Here is a 20,122-nt window from a genome sequence, read left to right on the forward strand (position 1 = left end):
ATAAACATGCAAAGGACTATGTTCTCAATTCTAGTAAGGACATGGGAATATCTCAAATTATACTAGCTATGAGAATAGTCTAGTTTCATGTTTCTTAGTCATTCAACTAAATCTAGTAAGAGACAAGAATTTAAAAGCAGATTTTTCTTTCTACACTCTCCCTTGTGAGCTGCATGAGGATTTTTCTTTACTCAACTTAAATTTTATATATTAAAATAGCATCCTTAATTACTGCTTAGAGCTTATATGAACTTTCAATGTCCAAATTTTATTGCAGTCATTTTAATACCCATAATTAGATCGTTCAGGTTTTTAATGCTAAATACTATAAATTACTGAGTACTCTAACACTTCAGTTTTCTAGTACTAAGACAGATATTTAATATTAGAGATATGACAGCTTCTCCCATTTAAAGTGGCTGAGCTCACCTCCCTACTGCATTACACAGCTCATGTTCAATACACTCCAAATTGCCAGTGGCTCTTTTCATCATTAATTACATTTTTCAGGTCCAACACTAATCGATTTCCAGCCCATGACCAAGAGAAGAGAGCAATCCCACCTCTCATTCTTTACCTCAGCCTGGCCTGTTCTGCTGTGATTACCATGTTCTGCTGTCTCTGTCACACTCAGCTTTCCAAATAATGGGTTTCAAGCAGGATACACTGCTTTAATGTGCATTTGTAAAACCTGTAGCAAAACACATTGTCAGTCTGTCCCAGGCCCCCAGCCACGTGGGAAGGAGCACATCCCTGCAGGATTGCTACCTGCCCTTCCCACACCTGGCTGGAAGAGGAAACACGAGAAGAATGAGGGCTCCAAAAGCCCTCCAACACCAGTGTGATTCCCAGTACTGATTTTTACATTTCTTTATCAAAAATGCTCTGGTCTTAATACTGCCAAGGAGAAAAAAGGGAACTGACTACCTTTTTAAACTAATGCTTGTAGGTTTATTCCTCTTTTGCAGGAATATGGGGAATTATTTGTGCACTTGCTATGGAAAGCACCTGTCTTACCCGCAGGCTGAAACTTGGACTTCACTGTGCACTTACAGCACCCTGAAATATATCTGCTGAAAATCACACCTCCTTCCTAAGTACAGAAAGTCCTGAATATACAACTGCCAGAGAATTCACAGGCAATTCCCAATCAGTATGTGGAACAAAAACTCCACCCTTCAATGTGTTTGAGGTTTTCATACCTGTGGCGTTTTTTTTCTTATAGTACTCAATGAAAAAAAAAAAAAAATAGCAAAGCCAAATCCTGTCTACAAGTTGTTACTTCTGTAGGTACCATTCAAAACCAGAACTGTAAGATGGGACCTTGCAGACAGAGCCCATTGAGCAGATGTGAGATAACCCAGAGCCTGAACATCCCATCTAACAGAACCTGTGGGTACTGCACTCTTACAGAACTGCCTGTGTCAGTGCCAGCCCTCTGAACCTACAGCAGCACAGAAACCCAGCCCTGAGCACTCCCAAACCTTCCTTTGCAGTTAGAACTCAGACAACTCTTCAACACTTTCATGTTTTCTTTGTTTTATATACTGTATATATGTTATAAAGAATATTATATAATATTGTATGTTTGATTCACATATTAACTGCAGGCAATACAAGCACCTTGCAGTTCCAGACACAGTGGGCATGCTAACAGAATGCAAAATAAGAGTTATTTGTTTCAGCAAAATTACCCACACTGAAGCTAAAAACATCTCTCCAGATTTCCTAGGGTAATGCTGAGAAAATTTTGTCTTTAAAGCCATAAAAAGTTTCATAAGCCCCTTACCAGTGGGCACAGAAGCCTCTTGCACAAGTTTTCAATTATTCCTCAGAGGAGGGAGCACTGATACATGAAGACAGTGAGCAGAGATGGAACAGCTAATGTTTCTGTAACAGGAGTGTCCATGTGCTCTTTGCAGACAGAAGATATTTCTCTGACACAAAAATGCAATTTGGCAGCCACATTTGAAAAAAAGTTGTCATTTAGAGTAGCTGCTGACCTCACTAAAACACCACAAGAATGATCTGTGAGAATGGGCTATGAGATTAATTGCCAAAGGAAGAAGAAAGAAAACATAGTGAGATTTCAGTTCACTAGAAAAAGGGTACCCAGAACACATTTCAAAGTATAATTTTTAACAGGACAGGTTTTACAATTCTTTTAATTATTTAAAAATTAACATTTAAAGGGGTATTTATTATTGATTGTTCTCTACTGTACAATTTAATTTCTAATCTGCTTGCAAACTCCCAGATTGATGAAGACCTGAATAAAATTAAATCCCATTACAGGGAAATGGAAGAGGAAAGAATCAGCACAGTATTTAAATACTGACTTGCAAACACAAGACATTTTCCTTAAGTCAACAACTGACATTACCAGAGCAAGGTGAGATTGAAATGAGCCCCTGAAGTCTGTCACCTGTTTCTGAGCAGAACCCCCAAGTTACAGGGGAAAATGAATCTTATACATCTAAAAGTTCTTAAGCAAAGATGATTTTAGGGACAAACCACTGTCAGTAGCTGGTGAGATTCCTGCTCCTGACACCCAACCATGCAGTTCTTGGCTGTGAGAAGCAAGAAATTCTGCCTTCAGTTATTATACCCCATATTTAGTTGTTTAGCTTCCCCCTTCCATGGCTGTTGTTTTTATCTGTTACAGTGGGGTTTTTTTAATTTCTTACTTAAATTTTCAGAAAGAGTTACAAGGTTGTGATAAAACAGCATAAACTTTTTCTTGTTTTAACACCAAACTGTTGAGTCTGTTAACCAAGAACTTCGATACAACCACTGTGAAGAGGAGGGGCAGGGAAACAGTTTTGGAGCTTGGTCAAGGAAAGGATTCTTAAAAATAATGCAGTCTACAGAAAACAGAGCAAAGAGAAACTGGCAGAATTGTGCACTACACGGATGAAAGCAGTGAGAAAAAGTCCTAAGACTGAATGGATTTTGATTTAAACATTTAAAGCTCAAGCTCCTCATACACACAGAGTGCCAAACTCTCAAGAGATCTGAGAGTAGTTGGTTTTTTTTCCCTTGGATTTTTGAGGCCTATTAGAAGGGAAAGTAAGAGATTGATGTCAAGGCTCTTCCTAGTCTATTAAAAGGGTGATATATTGGTAAGATAAGTGATGTAATCATGGAGATGAGCTTCCCTGGGAGGTACCCTGGAAGGATGAAGTGCTGATGGCCTGCATCCCAGCTGCAATGATAGGGAAGAAAGCCATATTCCCAAAGAACCAGCCAGGTTCTTGGGCACTCACTCATTTCCTGCTGCCCCACCCAGTAGAATGCCCAACTACAGCACAGAGGCTGCTCCATCAGCCTGGGAGCAGAGGGCACTGTCACTGCTGTGTGACACACAGGGCACCCCAGCTTTGTCCCAGACCCGCACGGGGCACTGTCCCCTCCCCGGGGCATGGCCAGGAACAATCCCCAGCCAGGCACAGGACCCGGTGCTCCAGCAGGAGCCAAATTGCCCCTGGAGGGAGCAGGGACAATGGTGAGGGGACAGAGGCTCATCAGTCAAATGGAGACACTTGGGGGTGACAGGAGGGCAGCTAAGGTGACAGCCTGTCACATAAAAAAGAGCTGGAAAGCACTGACTGAGGATAAAAAAAGCACTTTAAAAAAATATTAGGTACATTCATCAATATAAAGCTAAGTGAACAAAATTCAGTAAAGCCTAGAAAGTACAAGCTAGTCCAATTCACTTACTTATAAATTCATCAATTTTGAATTTTCATCCCACCTCTACCAATATAGCCCTTTGACAAATTAGCCTGTAAAACACAGCAAAAGGCAGTTTCAAAATAAGTAAACAAGGAGTGAAATCCAGGTTCCAAATCTTAATGCACTTAAACCAGTAGAGCACCAAAGCAGATCTGTCTGAAGCTATTCCCTGAAAATTATAAATTGATAAGAAACAAATGCTGTGATATGAGGAATCCAGGATACAAACAGACAATAAATAAATGTTGCTAATGATGTACTAACTAGAAGACTGGTTTCAAAGCTCAAAACATCTCTGCTTGGTACAAAAATGTACCTACAGTTTGGAAGAAACAAAAGCTGCAAATGCTGTCCATGCTGTAAGACAGCTGTTTCCTGGGAAAATTTTAGGGCAAGTCTGTGAAACACACAGATTACATTCACATTAAATGTATCCCTTTTTAACTTTTTTAGCATATTTTAATTTTCTTTCCCAGATTTTCCTCTTACAGCTGGTATTATACTTTTACCACAAAAAAAAACAAAACACCCAAGTCTTCCTTCTGTATTGTCAAAGTCATCATGAAGATTTGTACCATTTTATAATAACAAAAAAGCATTTGAAATCAAAGGATGTGGAGAAACCAATGTTCCATGTATGCTTCCAGCAGCTTGATGCTGCACAAACAAGGCAGCCTCTTTCTTCAGAGCTCTTCATGAATATTGAAGGCTGCAGCTGATGAAATGACAGCACAGCCAGAGCACCAGGCAGAGCATCAGGCAGAGCTCCTCCCCGGGAGCAGGGGCAGGGCCTGGGCTCCTCTCTGCTGCCATCTCAGCCAGGGATCGATGCTGTGCTGGTGCTGCAGCCCCACCAACCTCACAGGGGAAGCTGGCCCTGTCACAGGCCCATACCCATTTGTTTCACCGGTGACAAACCCTCCCCACGCAGGTGCCATCCCTCCCTTTGTGACAAGGGTGACCGTGGCCCTCGGGGACAGAAATCCAGAGTGACTCCAGACACCCAAGCACAGACTGAGGCAGATTCTCAGCCCCTGGGATGGCCTGCAAAGCCCTTCCTATTTAATAACAAGCAAAATAATGAGGGAAGAGCAAGGGATTCTTGTGACGAGCTAGTCACAATAAATAAATAAATAAATAAATAAATAAATAAATAAATAAATAAATAAATAACAATCCACCTCGCACCACTACATCACCAGCATCAGAACAGAGCGCCCAGTTTGGAGGCCCAGACTCTGAGATATGAACTGACAGGAGAGACTCAACAGAGCTGTAGGCTTGGGCAGAGGACAAGAAAACAAGAGGTAGAAGAAAACGTTGAGAAACTCAAAGACACAGGTTGTGTTAGAGCACAAGGAGAAAAAAAAAAAATGTCAGCTCATGGATATTGAGGTAGAGCAGAAATAGCTCACTATGACGAAATAAAACACAAAAGTTAACTGCAAAATGTGTCAGTTAAACACTGGAAACAAACCAGTCAGTAAGAATATACAGCAACAGAATAAGTTGCTTAGGGAATGCAGTGAAATTTCCAGCAACTAAGAGATTAGACAAGCAGCTGTCAAGAATACTGTAAATTGTTGAACCCCAAGACAGACAAAGGGATTAAGTCAAACACTCTCACCATTGTTTTTTTGTTGAGTTTGGTTTTTTTGTTCTGGTTCATTTGGGAACAAAGAAAGCCCAGGAAGATCCACAAAAGTAAAAGTAAATAAATAACCATCCTAGTACAAATCCATTGTTCCAGTAAAACACAAGACTGCACAGAGGTCTGCAGCTTTAATATCCCTTAATGGCTGTAAAAGCAAGATGATTTTGGACTTAAGAGCTGTGACCCTAGAGATTCCAGCAAAACACAAAACAAATCAGTGAAAAAATTTCAAATAAAAGAATTAGAGAAAAATACACTCCAATACCAGTTCTTCCATTAAATAAAACCACAACAGTAAAAGTCTTTCTAGCATCTATTCTCACAACACAGCACATTCCAGTCAGAGGATGGAGAGGTGTAAGTGATGAACACTTTGCAATTTTTCAAAAGTGATCTACTGTTCTTAAAGGAGAATAATTATAGGACTAAATAATAGAAAACTCCTGCTTGAAAGTCAGGGGTAGAGGACAGGAGAGCAGCAGGTATTTTAGGAAACCATTAACCACTACAACATTTTGGGTAGTGGTCTTCAAGAAATCATACTGCAAGGTTAAATCTCTGCTGGTAATACAGGAAAAGTTCTTATCAGCTGCAGAGTAAGGAAAAAATACTGCAAAGAAAAGAACATGATGGGGGCAGGGTGCTGTCAATTTTTCCCATCACATATGGTCAGGGGTAAAAAAAAAAATTAAAGGGGGTAAAATGGTATTGGAGCCACTGGGTTCCAGTGGTGACAGCATGGACATTCACACAAAAAAGTGACCAAAGAGCCCCTAAGACAGGAACCTTTCACCTGGGATTGCAGCCAAACTGAGACACTTTGGTCACAGCCCATGTCACAGTTGAGATGGCCACCATACAGCGTGTCACCACACAATTTCAGAAAGCTTTAAACACTCACCCAGACACAGTAACTCCACACCACATGAGAAAGCTTCAGGCATCAGCCATACACAGTAACATCCCATCACCCCAGAAGGCTGCAAGCATTGGCCCTCCTTGTTCTGTAGCCCAGCCTTTTATCCCCTCACATTGATGCCCTGCCCCTGTGTGCCCTCTGTTCCCTTTGGTGGTTGGTCAGTGCCCCTGGCACTCCATGGCTCATTGCTGTCAGTGCTGCTCACAGCTGTAGCCTATTTGGGATGAGGTTTTGGCCAGCCCCACTCCCAATAAACTGTGTGCCCACACTCTGTAGGTGCACCCTCAGAATGCAACAGCACCAACAGCTCTGACCTCAACACCACCAGTCAGCTCCTGGCCAGCTTTAAAGCCCAAGACTTTGCTCCCTTATTTTGTATTCACTGTGACATCCTCAACTGGCCAAGCACACGGCGTTGTTATATCCTGGCTGGGTTTACTGATCTCCCCATCCGGTATCTGTTCAGGTTCCTCTGGGAGATTTCATCCAAAATAAATGCTCTTTCCTAAACAAAGGTAGGAAAAACATTTGTTCCTTATCTGAGCCCTCAGTGACTCGCCTGCTTTGGAGGAAACAGGGATACAGCACAAAAGACACCTGACTGACAAGTTCCACCTTTTGGCAACTTTATGGCAAGAGACCAAAAAATCAAAGCCTGCTTTCCAAACCTGGGGATTTGTGCCTCACACAGTCTGGTGCTCAGGAATGGCTTCTGCTCACAAGCAGCAGACTGATGTCTGTCAAACTCCTGTCCTTCCCAGAGCTGGGAGGATGCAGTGAAGGTTACTCTCCGTGTGACACACACAAAATGCTCCTATGCAAAACCTGCACAACTACAAAATCTGTAAGAAAGAGATATCCCAGTCAAACCAAGCTGCCACTCAGTTTTGCAGACAATTATAAAATGATCAAGCAATGTGGATTTTTTTTAACAACTGAGAAACAAGGATCTCATTAAAGCCATCGGCCTTTAACCTGAAGCATGAAAACTCAGCAGGAATTACCCACTGAAATCCTTAGAAGAAGATGTATTTACCACACCTAAAAAACCAAACCAATCCAAAGCAAACAGTCAACCAACCAACCAACCAGAAAAAAACCCCAAAAAACAACCCAGCAAAAAACAAAAACACAAAACCAAACAAAAAACAAAAGAACACCCCACCTTAATCTCATATTCAAACCAAAAGAACACCCCACCTTAATCTCATATTCAAACACCAATTTGAATAAATTCTGTTGGAACACCACAAAAACAACCAATCTCCAGCTAAAAACTTAACACAGGAATTTCCAGTCCAGACAGTTGATTTGTCAAAGGCATTTGTTATTTGAAATTAGATGGGAGTAACTGCCTAACAAAACCCATCTCAACCACAGGCGTGCTCATCTGAGCCATCTACAACAATGGAAAAACCAACATTCCCCTTGGGGATTAAAAAAAATCCCGAGCAACCAAGTCCCAAACTGCCTGAGCTTACAGCCAAGGAAAAATAATACAAATGAGGCTGCCCTGTGTATTAAATTTTTGTTCTTTGTTGGCTATTAATAGGCAAGTGTGGTGAATGTAAGATGATATTCACATCATTTCTAGCCTTCTACCAGCACGTTCTTCCCTTCCTTCCCCACAGCTTTGTGTCTTCCCAGCCCAGGCCCCATTTCAGGGAGCTCTGACTGCAGCATCAGAGGCAGGAGTCACAGGAAGGGCAGGACAGTTCCTACACTGCCTCAAGCCACTCCTGCTGCTCTTGGGTCTTCCTTCAAAGAGCCTGGCATGCCACCAACACCAGCAAGAGCTTGTCCAGAGATTAAAAAGGCACCTTTCTTATACAGATATATAAAACAAGCCACTTGAGGAGCTGCAGTTACTTTGCACAGCACCACTTTCTGTACCAGCTGCCCCATCAGGTGCCAGGAACAGCCTGTTCCTCTCACCCCTGACACCTCATTTGGTGCAGAGAGCTCACCATGAATTTATTTCTCCTGAAAAGCTGGAAGTCACTGCTTTGGTACATTCCCATGCTCTTTAATTATGTAATTGTTCCATGACAGCTCAGTTCCAGCAGCTCTTCCCTGTGTCAGGCTCACTTCTGCCAGCAGCAGTGAACCTGCACACAGGCTCAGGATTCCAGCAGCATAAATAACTGCAGTGACACTCTGTGACACTCCACAGGCTGCTGCTGCTGCTGCTTGTCATTGACCAGGCCTGTGGGTGAAGAGATCAGAACTGGGGAACTACAAATCAGAGCTGCCTGTCCCACATGCTGAATGCTTTTTGTGACCACTGCCACACCAAGTCATTCTCTTTTGACATGGGCATGAATGCAAGCACAGTTACAAAGAGGAGCAACACGTGGCCTCCAGGACAGAGGCAGACACAATAGCCCAGCCCTGGCTGTGGGTGTTATCAAAGCATGGCTTCAGGTCAAGGAAGTTCTTTGAGGGACAGACAAAAAAGGAGCTGACTGCCAAAAATTTATGGGCGAGGAAGATGTGAAAGGTTATTCTCAGCTGTGAATTTCACAATAAAACTGTGTCAGTGACATACCCTGCCAATAGCTCAGAATTTACTGTAGAAAAGGCTGGTGGGCACCTCCTGCCATGGCACAGGGGCTCCAAGTCCTGCAATGAATGCAATGGAGGGTGCTGATGAATGGCACACTCTTGCAAAAGGCCTGGCAATTCTCTATGGCAGAAATCACCAAGAAAATACTCTGAAAGTTTAGAAAAGGATACACATTTAAACCTTAGCAGTTTTGTAACAATACACTTGCCTTGGGGAAACAAAATGTCCAGGGAACAACGGCAGCTACAGTGGCAACTCCTCCCTGCACCCCTCAATGAACACTTTGCTCGCCGTGATTCCCATCCCTCAGCCCTTGCCTTTCCTTCTCAGCTTTCCACCAGGACACCAACACCTCTGAAGCAACAACCAACAATGAGAAATCAGAAAAGTGAGGCATATCAATAGGAAAGGCTCCTCCCAGCTCTAATGGCTCTGGCATTCACAAACATTTACCTCCAAGACAAGAAATTCATTACCTGGTCAGGCAATAGGATTTACATAAGCCCCCACAGCAGTGCTTTCTGTCCTTGATGCTGGTGCTTTGTAGTTCCACCAACATGAACTTGAGTGTGTAAAAACTTTCCCTTGCAAAGTAAAATGAAGCAGCTTCTCTGGTTGCTTTTGGGAAAAAAATTAAGTGCAACAGCTCAATACCTAAACACACCTCTCCAGGTTCTGAGCATGTCCAATATCTTGTACAACAGCACAATAATTAGTATTCAAAACTTCCCCAAACCATTTTGAATCAGGCATTAAATTTCAGTTTCATCTTACTGCTTTGTCAGAGAAAACTGTTGCAAATGGAGCTTACAGAAACAAAAGATATTTAAAAAAAAGGAAAGAAAACAACCACTCCTCTGACTTGGGGAGCAAAACAGATGCACAAACCCACAGAAATGATACCATGTCCTCTGATCAGCTGTGCTGACCCCTCTCAGAGGGATGGGAAAGGACACATTATAGGTGAATTCTATTTGATTTATGTAAATACAAGCGGAACAATCAGCTAGTGCTAAAACAGAAAAAGCATCAAAGAGCTTAAGGAAAACACTGGGATGGAGGAACTGAAAGGAGGTGAAGAATGAACAAGCCAGGATCTGAGACTCAAAGGGCAGAGTACCCAAAGCTGGAGCTCTCCTGCACTCTCACTGCCATTCCCAGGCACTCTGTGGAGCAGGGCACAAAGGTTACAGACGGCTGAGCACAGTTTGGAGGCAGCCAAAGGCAGGCAGCCCCTCCAGTCTCAGCTCTGTGTGCAAGGATGATCTGTTCAGCGCTGTGCTACATTGTTTTACAGTATCACTGCAACCATTTGTTTGGGTTTGTTTCAGCCCAGTAGCCAACAGGAACAGGCCCACAGGAGAGTACTCTGTGTATATTCCTTCTCTCTGTCCTTTTCTCCATCTCCACTATCAATAATTATCAGTGCATGGACCCATTTCCACTGAACTCAGGAAAACAGGGATCCCAAAATATATAAGTACCTCTCTATTGTCAAAAATATTCATTTCTTAGAAGAGAGATGTTTAATTCCTCTCCCACAAGCAATGTCCTATTAAAGTAAGGATGTGGGGAAAACAAAACTATCAGACACCAAAGAAGCCACATAAGTGAACCAGAAGAAAGCAGCCTTCAAAATAAAACTCTACTGCTTGAAGCAGTGCTTACTCTTGAACATAATTTATAGTTATGTTTACTCTCTCACCTAACACTCTGTTAGTCTAGTGAGCCTAATTTAGTAGAAACCATTCTAGAAAATAGACCTGCAGGCAACTAAATAAACTACAGCATCAGACAGGGAAATCAACCTTCCTTTTGTATAAAAAAGTCAAGTTCCACAAATCTACAGGATTTCTCACAAGGCCTCCCTTACACCAGTGGACTGTACCTCACAAAGGCTGCTTTAATTTCCAAGAGACATTTAACAAGATTCTTCAGAAAAGGCCCTTAAAGAAATGAGGCTGCCATGGCAACAAGAGCCCTGGCAGGGACAGGTTACCTGGTGAGGAGACAGGAGACAAAGAGCAAACCCAGGGCTCATCTCCGACTCCACAGGAGGCCCAGGGGAGTCCAAGGAATGCAGGGCACCAGGAGTCCCCAAGGTGCTCTGTGAGGTCCCTGCCAACCCACACAAGCCCACGACACCATGAGCGAGCTGGAGGCCACGCTGGGACCCTTCCATGTGGAACAGAATGCCAGCAAGGTGCTGATGGCTCCAGGCTACTCTGGCAGGGAGGAGCAGCCCGAGGAAGGGAAGCTCAAAGGCTGCAGAGAGCAGGGCTGGCAGGGGCACTCGGAGCGTCAGAGTCACCCACAGAATCCCAGCTGTGCACAGAGCAGTGGGCTCCAAGCTCAACACCCACAGCCAGCACAGTTGGGCCAACCTGAACCTCTCAGCTGAAGGATCCCCATCTCCAGGACCATTTTTCCTCAGAAGTATTCCTGCCACTGACCTTGGATCAGCTCTGTCACCTCCTGACTCTGACAGCCTGACTGGATTCACTCACTGGGCACAAACACCTCCCTCCCAAGCAGAGCAGTTTGAATTCCAGGTGGGGAATTGAGCTCCAGGGAAGGTCAAGGCAGCAGCACAAAGGGAAGGGAGAGCTGTACAGCTGTGGAGACACAGACTCCTCTCAGCTGAGGCTGCCTGGCAGAGCAGCTCAACCATCTTGAGCAATTCCACTGGCAGCAAGCAGCTCATGTGGTCTGAATGAACAGATCCAGAAATTAACAATGCAAAACTGGCACATTGAGCATGCACTTAAGGTGGAATTCATTACCCGTTGGCAAATGAAGTTTCATTTTCCACTTATAAACACAAACATGTTGGTATCTTCCAGGTCCTTGGGGATTCTAACCCTAAAAGGAGAGAGAGAAACCCTCATGTGGGGGAGAGCAAACAGATACTCAGCTTGTTATTGGATTTTGGTTTCAAAAAACACCTCCACATGTATTCAAGATTAATTGGTTTGATTTTTATTATTTTATTGTAAAAAAATAGTTGACATTTAGAAACATTTCTGACACACAGGATAATCCTAAGTAACTCTCCAAAGAAATACCTTTTTCCTATGAGCTGAACAATCTGTCAACACTGCTTTCATTCAGCTAATCTGCCAATATAATACAAGTCTGCTATTTGTAGAGTTACAGAATATAAACTCACTAGATTTATTTATAGAATAAATAACATATCTGCTGCTGAAACCTTGCACAGCAAGGAACAGTTGGCTGGATGTTCCCTCACGCTGCTTTCTAGTAAAACATTACTTTGGGAACCACCTGAAACAGCCTGCCCTCCAGCTGAAGTGGGACAGGCTTAAGAATTCCACCTTCTGCTCCTAATTGTGAAATAAATTATTAATATCTGTGTGATTGGAGCTCACAACACACTCCCACTCTCATGTCTGAGAATGCTGACAACTGTGGCTGAGAGCCTGTCCCACCACACCATGTGCACCCTTTTTGTGTTTTTGCAGACCCAAATTCCCTGTGGGCAGGATGAGCAGCAGCTCAGGGAGTGGGTGCTGGTGGCTTTGGCCAGCCAGTGCTCCCAGCTCTGAGCAAAGAGAGCAGCACCCGCCAAAGTCAGGGGCCTGAAGGCATGAAAAACCTCCTATCTCACTCCTTGTACTTCATATGGAATTACCTGCAGTTATAAATAGGCATTTACTCCACAGATATTCCAAAATTAAGGCAGAGTTACCAAATTTACCAAGTCCATGTCACACCTACAGCTCAGAACAGGACACAGGTCACACTTTGGGCCCTAATGGATCTTGTTGGAGGCATCCTGCTATCTCAAGCACACTGTTATTATTTTAAAGCATTTTCCAAACTAAAAATGCCTGCAGGGATGCAAATGAGGAAATGTGGCAAAGCTGGCAAAGCTAGGAGCAGGGATCCTTCAAACCACAGGGAGAGCACCTGAGCTCCTGGGCGTTCTCTCAGTGACACAAAATACTGCACCATTGCCTACAGTCAGACTTCCAACAGGACATATCAGAAATTAAATTAGCACATTGCTACAAAATCACAACTAAGGACAACATTTCCTCTGCAGTTCCTTCCCTTAACACTGAAGGTGAGGTCTGCCTTTAAAAAAAAAATCAGAGCGCACCTTCACAAAACAACACCTATTTTTTAAAGTGTTTTTCAGACTGAAAAGTTGCAAGAGGTCATAATAACACTCTCTAAACCACATATTTTCTAAGGGAACAAAGAAATAGGTTTCTGTGTTCTGATCACATATTGAACACCCAAACCAACAAAATTACATCACTATGGAAAAGCAAAATACTGCATATCCCTGGATGCCACGGGCAGAAACAACAAAACAATTATCAGCTAATGAACTCAAAACCTTGTAGGATTTCCCTTTCTTCTCCAAGAACAAAAACCAACTCTAGTCCTTTCTGGTTTTAGCCAGAATGAGCACACACAGTGGCTTTGCAAGCCAGAGATGACAATCTGCAACTGGAGCTTCAGAGCTCCACTGATAAATGAGACTGACTACAAGTAAACCCCCAAAACTTTAAAGAAAGCAGGAAGTATCTTGCAGACATGGGCTGGCATTTTAAGTCCTGAAGTCGATAGAGCAAATTGAGATAAGGCATTTCCTTATCTTGGCACCAGATTCAGCATCACCTTCTGGTTCTGACTGCAAGCAGAAGCCAGAGCCTCGTCCCAGAACTCCAAGGTGCAGCATGGGGAGATCCCAGAGAGGCCAATCACCCATTCAGCAGTGCTGCAGTGGAATTCTGGCTTTCACATCCCTGCACAACTTCAGCAGTTTGCCTCTTTCAGTACGTCTTGTGGTAATTACAGATCTGGCACTCTGGAATTCTCAGCAGGGTGTGAGAGGCTTTTGTGCACATTACCAGCAAACAAACCACAATATTACCATAAAGGCATGTTCTCATCCCACTAAATGGACTCTTCTTAGAAAGTCATCACAATTCAGCATTTCTCTCACTGCATCCTTACACTTCTCTGGGCTCACTTGCCCACTAAAATGTTATTTAAATTACCAGTATTTAGCCAAATTGTACCAGGGCATGTCTTTACAACCAAGAGAAAGAAATGAGAGATTCCACAGTCACCAGCACAAACTCGAGGTACATTTTGTTCTTTCAAATGAAAAATATTCACTTGCTGAGTTTCTGACTACCCCAAGGAACAAATTTTGTCATTGCATCCAAGTATGAGCTACAACATTGTTCACAAACCTTCTCCACTCTCCAAAGTGCACTGCAGTTGCAGAAGAAGTCACGTCCAAGTCTGCACACCATGAAGGGCAGGCTGTGGACAGGGACAGGAGGTGACAAGCTCAGAGACCCCGGGCACAGGGCTCCAGCAGCAGGGCTCCAGCTGCCCTCACAACTTCAGACCACAGCATCCTGGCTGGGACATTTGGCCAGAAATGCTGGCCCTCAGTGAACCAGTCACCTCCAGCACTTGGTGAAATGTTAGGAAGCACCAGAGGCTGTGGACTGCAGTCCCCAGGACACAGGGGCTCTAGATGGATGAAGTGCTCCCAACCTCCAGAACTGGCATTAATTTTTCACCCAGCTTCATTCCCACTACCCACTCTCACTGATGTAAATCCATGTGTCCATCAGCAGCAGCAACACAGAATTTCAACTGCACACTCTCTGTTGAGCAGTCAGTAACAGTTACATCCTCTCAGATTAATCACAGCCCTGAAGTCAGCTCCTGCTCACAAGGAAATCCTGCTGCATCACGGGTTAGTGTGTCATTTCAAAACCCTCTGCACCCCTATTTTCTCAGGCTTTCCAACAAAAAGTCATCACAGTTGAGTCAGAAAGAAAAAAAATCATAAAGAAAGAACAAACTGGCTTCTAATTTTGTAACAGGAAGAACTTCTTCACATGGTCAGAACACCTTTTGACAGACAACCTGCACACTGCCTTGTGGCCCATTGATTTCTTCAGGGGTGGATGGGTTACACTGCACAAACATTCATCAAATAACCTTGCTACAGCACTAGGCAAGACCAAACTGCTGTGGATCCAAAGAATTTATATGGATCCTTCTCTCACACCTCTCCTTTTTCACTAGTGTAATAACATGGAAAAGTTACTGAACCCAAATATTAATGTCATCTATCCCACCAAACACAGGACACAGTTTAGTAACAGTTGCATTGGTGCTGTGATCTGGAGAAGGTTTTTCATTCCTCAGCAACCTCAACAATAGAGGCTTTCACTAGACTAACTCTACACGGCTACAAAATTGTGTGAAATGCAACTGAAATAATCAATACTTACAAAGCAGCTCAATTCAGTTTAATTAAACTCACACTGTCTTCCCAGAAACTAAGTTTTTGACACTGGTATTGGCAGTCATGTCCCTTTAAGTTTCTCCATGGATACTACAACTATTTTCTTTTTCCCAAGTCGAGCTTCCTCCCAGCCACTGCTCACACTCCCTGTTCCATCCCAGGAACACAGGGAAGCAGAGTGCAGCTGTCCACCACTAACCAGGATGGGCCAAGTGACCAGCACCCAGCACCAAAGCCTTCCACTGCTCCAAGCACAACCTTTGCTGTGTCTGAGCCCAACAGGGCAGGACCCCAGCCCGGTTTTGTGCCTCTCCCCCGCTCGCAGCCCCGGCCACAAGGCACTGCCTGCACTTGGCTGCTCCCGGAGCCGCGGATCGCCGGATCCCGGCTCCGCTCCCGCCATCCCCGGGGCTCGGCGCGCTGCTTTTCCCATTTGAAGCACGGGGCAGCCCCACGGCTGCGTGACACGGTTCTGTCCCCCGGGCCGGCCGAGGGGCGACCGCTCGCCCCGGTGCCACCGCACTGCAAACTCGGGGATGAGCAACAGGAGCGGCGGGCGGGGGTCCCCGGCCCCGGGGCTGCACCCCGGCCTGGCGCCCCTGGAACCCGGCCAGGGGCTCGGGCGGCCCGGGCGCTCCCGTGGGCTGGGTCCCGGCGGCGGGCCGGGCCGGGCCGGGCCAAAGGCGGGTCGGGCCGCCCACTGGCTCCCGGAACTTTCCCTCCTCCGCCGCCGCCCGGGGCCGGCCGGGGGCCGCCGCCACCGAGCCCCGCGCGGCGGAAGCGCCACCCCCGCTCCGCCCGAGCATCCCCCGTCGCCCCCACAGGCCCGCCGCGGCCGCTACCACCCGGAGCGGGGCGCAGGCCCTGCGGCGGGGGAGGCCGGCCCGGCTCGGCCCCGCGCCCCCGGCAAAGCCCCGGCGGGGACAATGAGATGGCGGCGAAGAGCGCCGCGCCCGGGGGACCCGTTGCTCCGGCAGGAGCCGCCCCGCCCCGCGCCGCCTCCTCTTCCCTCCCCTCCCCTTCTCCTCTCTCCTCGCACGGGCAGCGCCCGCTCCCGGCCCGGCCGCCGCGGAGACCGAGCGAGCGAGCGAGCGGCCCCGGCCCCGCTGCCCCCGCCCCTCGCGCCTCCATCTTGGATCGGCGCCTCCCGCGCGCTCCCTCCCCGCGCGCCGCGCTCACCTCGGGCCGCGCCGCGGCGGCGCCCCGGGAGCGCCCCGGGAGCGCTGCGGGAGCGGCGGCGGCGCGCGGGGTCCGGCGGGCGCGGGCCGGGGCCGGGGCGGCGGCGCTGGCGGGGCCCGCGCGGGGCTCAGCGGGGCCGCGATCCTAAACCGCCACCTGGCGGCATTTCCGACCCGCCACGGCGCAGCCGCCCCGCGCGCCGGGCGCGCAGCGCCCCCTGCCGCCCGCGTCGCCGCACCGCGCGCGCCCGGCCCCGCGCCGCCGCGCGACCGCGCCGCGCGCAGAGGAAGGGGCGGGTACGAGGGGAAGCGGCCCCGCCCCGGCGCTCGCGGCACGCGGGAAAACGTCTTTCGCGCGGAAACGGCCGCGCGTGCGCCGCGTGTCCGCAAACACCGCCCGGCGGGGGGCGACTGTCGCGATAGAGCCGGCGGGGACACGGGCACCGCGGCGGGGGAGTCTGTCACGACAGAGCGGGGGCAGGGCACAGACTCGGGCACAGTGAAGCGGCGGGGACAGGGACACGGATGGGGGAAGGAGGTCCTGACTGTCGCGACAGAACAGGGGCGAGGGCCCAGCCTGGCCGGAGCGCCTCCCCAGCCCGCGGCCGGCCCTCGGCGGGCGCGCCCCCGGCGCCAGGGCGGTGGCAGTGATATGCCTGGCAGTGATGCGCCTGGGGCCCAGCGGCGCTCTCCGCCACGGCGGGGGCGGTCACGGAGGGCGCGGCACGGCAGGGACCGAGCCCGGGCAGCCACCGCCCTCCGCCCGCTGCTGCCCGGAGGGGCTTCCTGCAGCCGCGCCGGGGTTCCCATGGAGACGCCCTGCGTCCTCTGATGAGTGCCCTCTTATCGGCGACAGTTGCCATCGCGATTGGTGCCGCCCTCCTCGCAGCGCTCCCGAGCTCGGTCGCTTTGCGGGCGACTGTCCCCTCCTGCACACCCCGCACGCACCGCTGGCTAACGGGGGGCGCAGATTGCTGGGAGAAGATCCAAAGCAGTGAGTGAGGGATCTCTAATCTCGACCTGTCATCTGCTGCCATGGACCGAAGGTGCCGTCTCGTGCTTCACTCCATTGTAATGTACCTCTTAAAACCTTTCTTACATCTAACTGAGCTGTTTTCCTGTGCTGTATTTCAGTGTTAGTGAATTCTCTGTTCTTTCCCCCTGTGCCTGGAATTGCTGTCTGAAGGGGTTTGCTCAGATAAGGGGTTTTGGAATGGGAAGTTTGCAGTCAAAGTGGCTGTTCTCTCAAAATCACTTGATGCAAGTGTTCATGCTGCAGAGGTAGAAGCTGCAGCAGGCAACAGGCATGAATGGAGAAATTAGAAAATAGTACTTTTTCATGGAAATGGCTGCAGATGGAGCCCATATTCAGCAAGAGTATAGAGAAAGCAAGGAGAATTAAAGGTATATCCCATCAAATGAGGTTGCTTCAGTGAGCTAGCACAAATAGAGGTTGTTTTTTGGGTAGCAAAATATTATCAGAAATGTACTGACAACTCATGGGACTTCAGTGTAGGGTTTGTATTTGTATTCAGTGAAGGTTGTACTGGCTCTTCCTTCAGGCAGTGCTGCTAGATGTAACTCAATTAATTTGAAGACACGGGATACTGGTTTGTTGGTTTGTGTATAATGCTTGCTCTTGTGCTTAAGTGCTGAAAACTCCTTTCATGTAATTGCTTCTTCATTTTCTTAAATACCTTTTGCTATTCATTAAATTTTAATAAAGACTTGAGTCTCTTGGAATGTATTTTTAATCAAATTGATTTATGTCCATCTGGCTAAAAAGATAAAGGTACTCATACACCACCTCAGTGTAGATCCCTTGGCTTATGCAGTTGCCTGAAGTATGAAACACTGAAGATCTCCAGGTAGTTTAATAGTGCTGAAACAGGACTTCAGGAGATTTTCCTGCACCTGATAAGGAATCAAAACAAAATCCCTAATGCTGGGAAGTCAGTGCACACATGTGCTTAGAGAAGGTGGCACGAGTTCAGTCAGTTCCGTGGGTTTCCAGGGGTGGGTGTTCCCTTTGTGTGATGTTCAGGGAGAATTGTCTGTCTGTAGTTATCCTGTAGAGACTGCTCACAGCCCTCTGGTAGTTTCAGCCTGATCTGGTCAGGATTGGGGAATTTTCCACAGAAGAGGCAAAGGAGCCTTCCCATGGAGCCTGTCTTTCAGAAAGCAGGGGTAGCTGACTTATTCCCAACTCCATATCCCTGCCTGGAACTGCCACATCTGTGAGTCTTCCATAATAACACTTCAGTAGCCTGACTGACTTTAACCAATCTGGCAGAAGATCAGAGAAATTTTTTTTGTGAGTTTATTCGAGATTGGTGGTTAGGATCACCAGACCTCAAAGCCCTCATTCCTTCAGGCACAGGAGGAGAGTTCAGGCTCCCACCCCCTGCAATCAGGGGGCAGCTAATCATCACCCATTTGTATCCAGCTAACCAGCACTTGCACTGGTTCAGGAAAGGACGGAGGGGAGTATTCAGGTTTTTTTCTTCTAAAAGAAATCATGGTTTGTATTCTATCAATGATCTGTGCCATTTATTTCATCTCCATTTGTTATTTGTTCCACTAGGGAAAACTGGATTCCCACTTTGCAGTCAGTGATTTCAATGAGCTGGTAAATTAAATGAGTGTCCCAGGCAGAATTGGGAATGTTTGTTATGTAACTTGAGAATTTTTGCATAGTGCTTCATCTTCAGCCTTGTATTAAACTTGATTCGAAATCAACTTGTGTTTTTAATACAAAATGCAAATAAGCCACGTTAAGTTTCCAGATACGAAGGAAAAATAAGAAGTTCATATCATTTCCACAAAAAGCATGAGCAGAAAGAGAAGTAGCAAGTTGTCTGTATAGGCTGTGCTGATTTCTGTCTATTTTAAATTTGTGTCAGGGACACACATAATGGATCTGGGATATGCCCTAAACTCAGTCTCCATAGAAAATCTCACTGGTTAAGAAGTGAGGTCACCAAAGACTACAAACAAATGTACTCTGGGAGGGTTGGCATTCCATTTGTCGTACACTCAGCATTCAGTTGGGAAAATGAAAATTTGGGCAAAGCATTCCTGTTATTTATTTTTTGTTCTTTATTGCTTCCCATCTCCTGCCTTTCACACGTGTTTGCCCTTCCACTTTCCAGACTCCCAAGTGTTCTGGTTCCCAGCTGAGCAGCTCTGTGCAGAACAGCCATTTTGAGCTACACACTCACCATCTATTGTTTTCCTCCAGAGGGATCCCTGAATACATTGCACAGGTCCAGTGCCACATTCGAAACTGTTATGTTGAATTTGCAACTATTTGTTGAAAGAAAATGTAATCTAAAGCCAGGAACCAAGAAAGTTACTGTTGTATGCTCATAGTAACAAATGAGCTGTTTTGGTTTTGTTTTCAGGAACAGTTGCAGTATTTACTCAGCTGTTTCTTAAGGAAACTAATGAGTTTACCCAGTGGCCTGCTGTCAATCTAATAATAATTCCTGTTGTCCGCTTTTGTCTTCTTTTCCTCCCATTTATTTTATTCACGATCCAGTATGTTGTGCCTTAAAGCAAGAAAGTCTTCATTTTTTTAAGGCTGCAAGGCAAAACTGTGGATTGTAACACAATGAAATGCTAGGTAGGAAAAGCTGTGCAGGTGAAAATCACTGCCTTCCTGGGCTCATTTGGTGCGGTTTGCATTTGCATGTTAAGATTCGGAAATTAATGGTTTAACTGAAGGAAAAGTGAAGGTAGCAGGTGAGCCTGGGGCAGATTT

General features: G+C 46.5%; 1 protein-coding gene across 4 annotated transcripts in view; it reads right to left on the reverse strand.

The window, feature by feature from the left end:
* STAG1 (STAG1 cohesin complex component) overlaps positions 1–16,500 on the reverse strand; it is a 150,617-nt gene extending 134,117 nt beyond the window's left edge. For 2 of the 4 annotated variants that reach the window (XM_074546966.1, XM_074546962.1), the window contains exon 1: positions 16,361–16,500. The gene's annotated coding sequence lies outside the window, so the exon portion shown is untranslated. Of the gene's footprint in view, positions 1–11,657; positions 11,737–14,105; positions 15,704–16,360 lie in introns of those variants that run through there. The other 2 variants (XM_074546965.1, XM_074546964.1) reach the window with 2 other exon arrangements.
* Between the last annotated feature and the right edge of the window lie 3,622 nt (positions 16,501–20,122).

This window comes from Zonotrichia albicollis, chromosome 9, assembly GCF_047830755.1.
Source record: "Zonotrichia albicollis isolate bZonAlb1 chromosome 9, bZonAlb1.hap1, whole genome shotgun sequence".
NCBI lineage: Eukaryota > Metazoa > Chordata > Aves > Passeriformes > Passerellidae > Zonotrichia > Zonotrichia albicollis.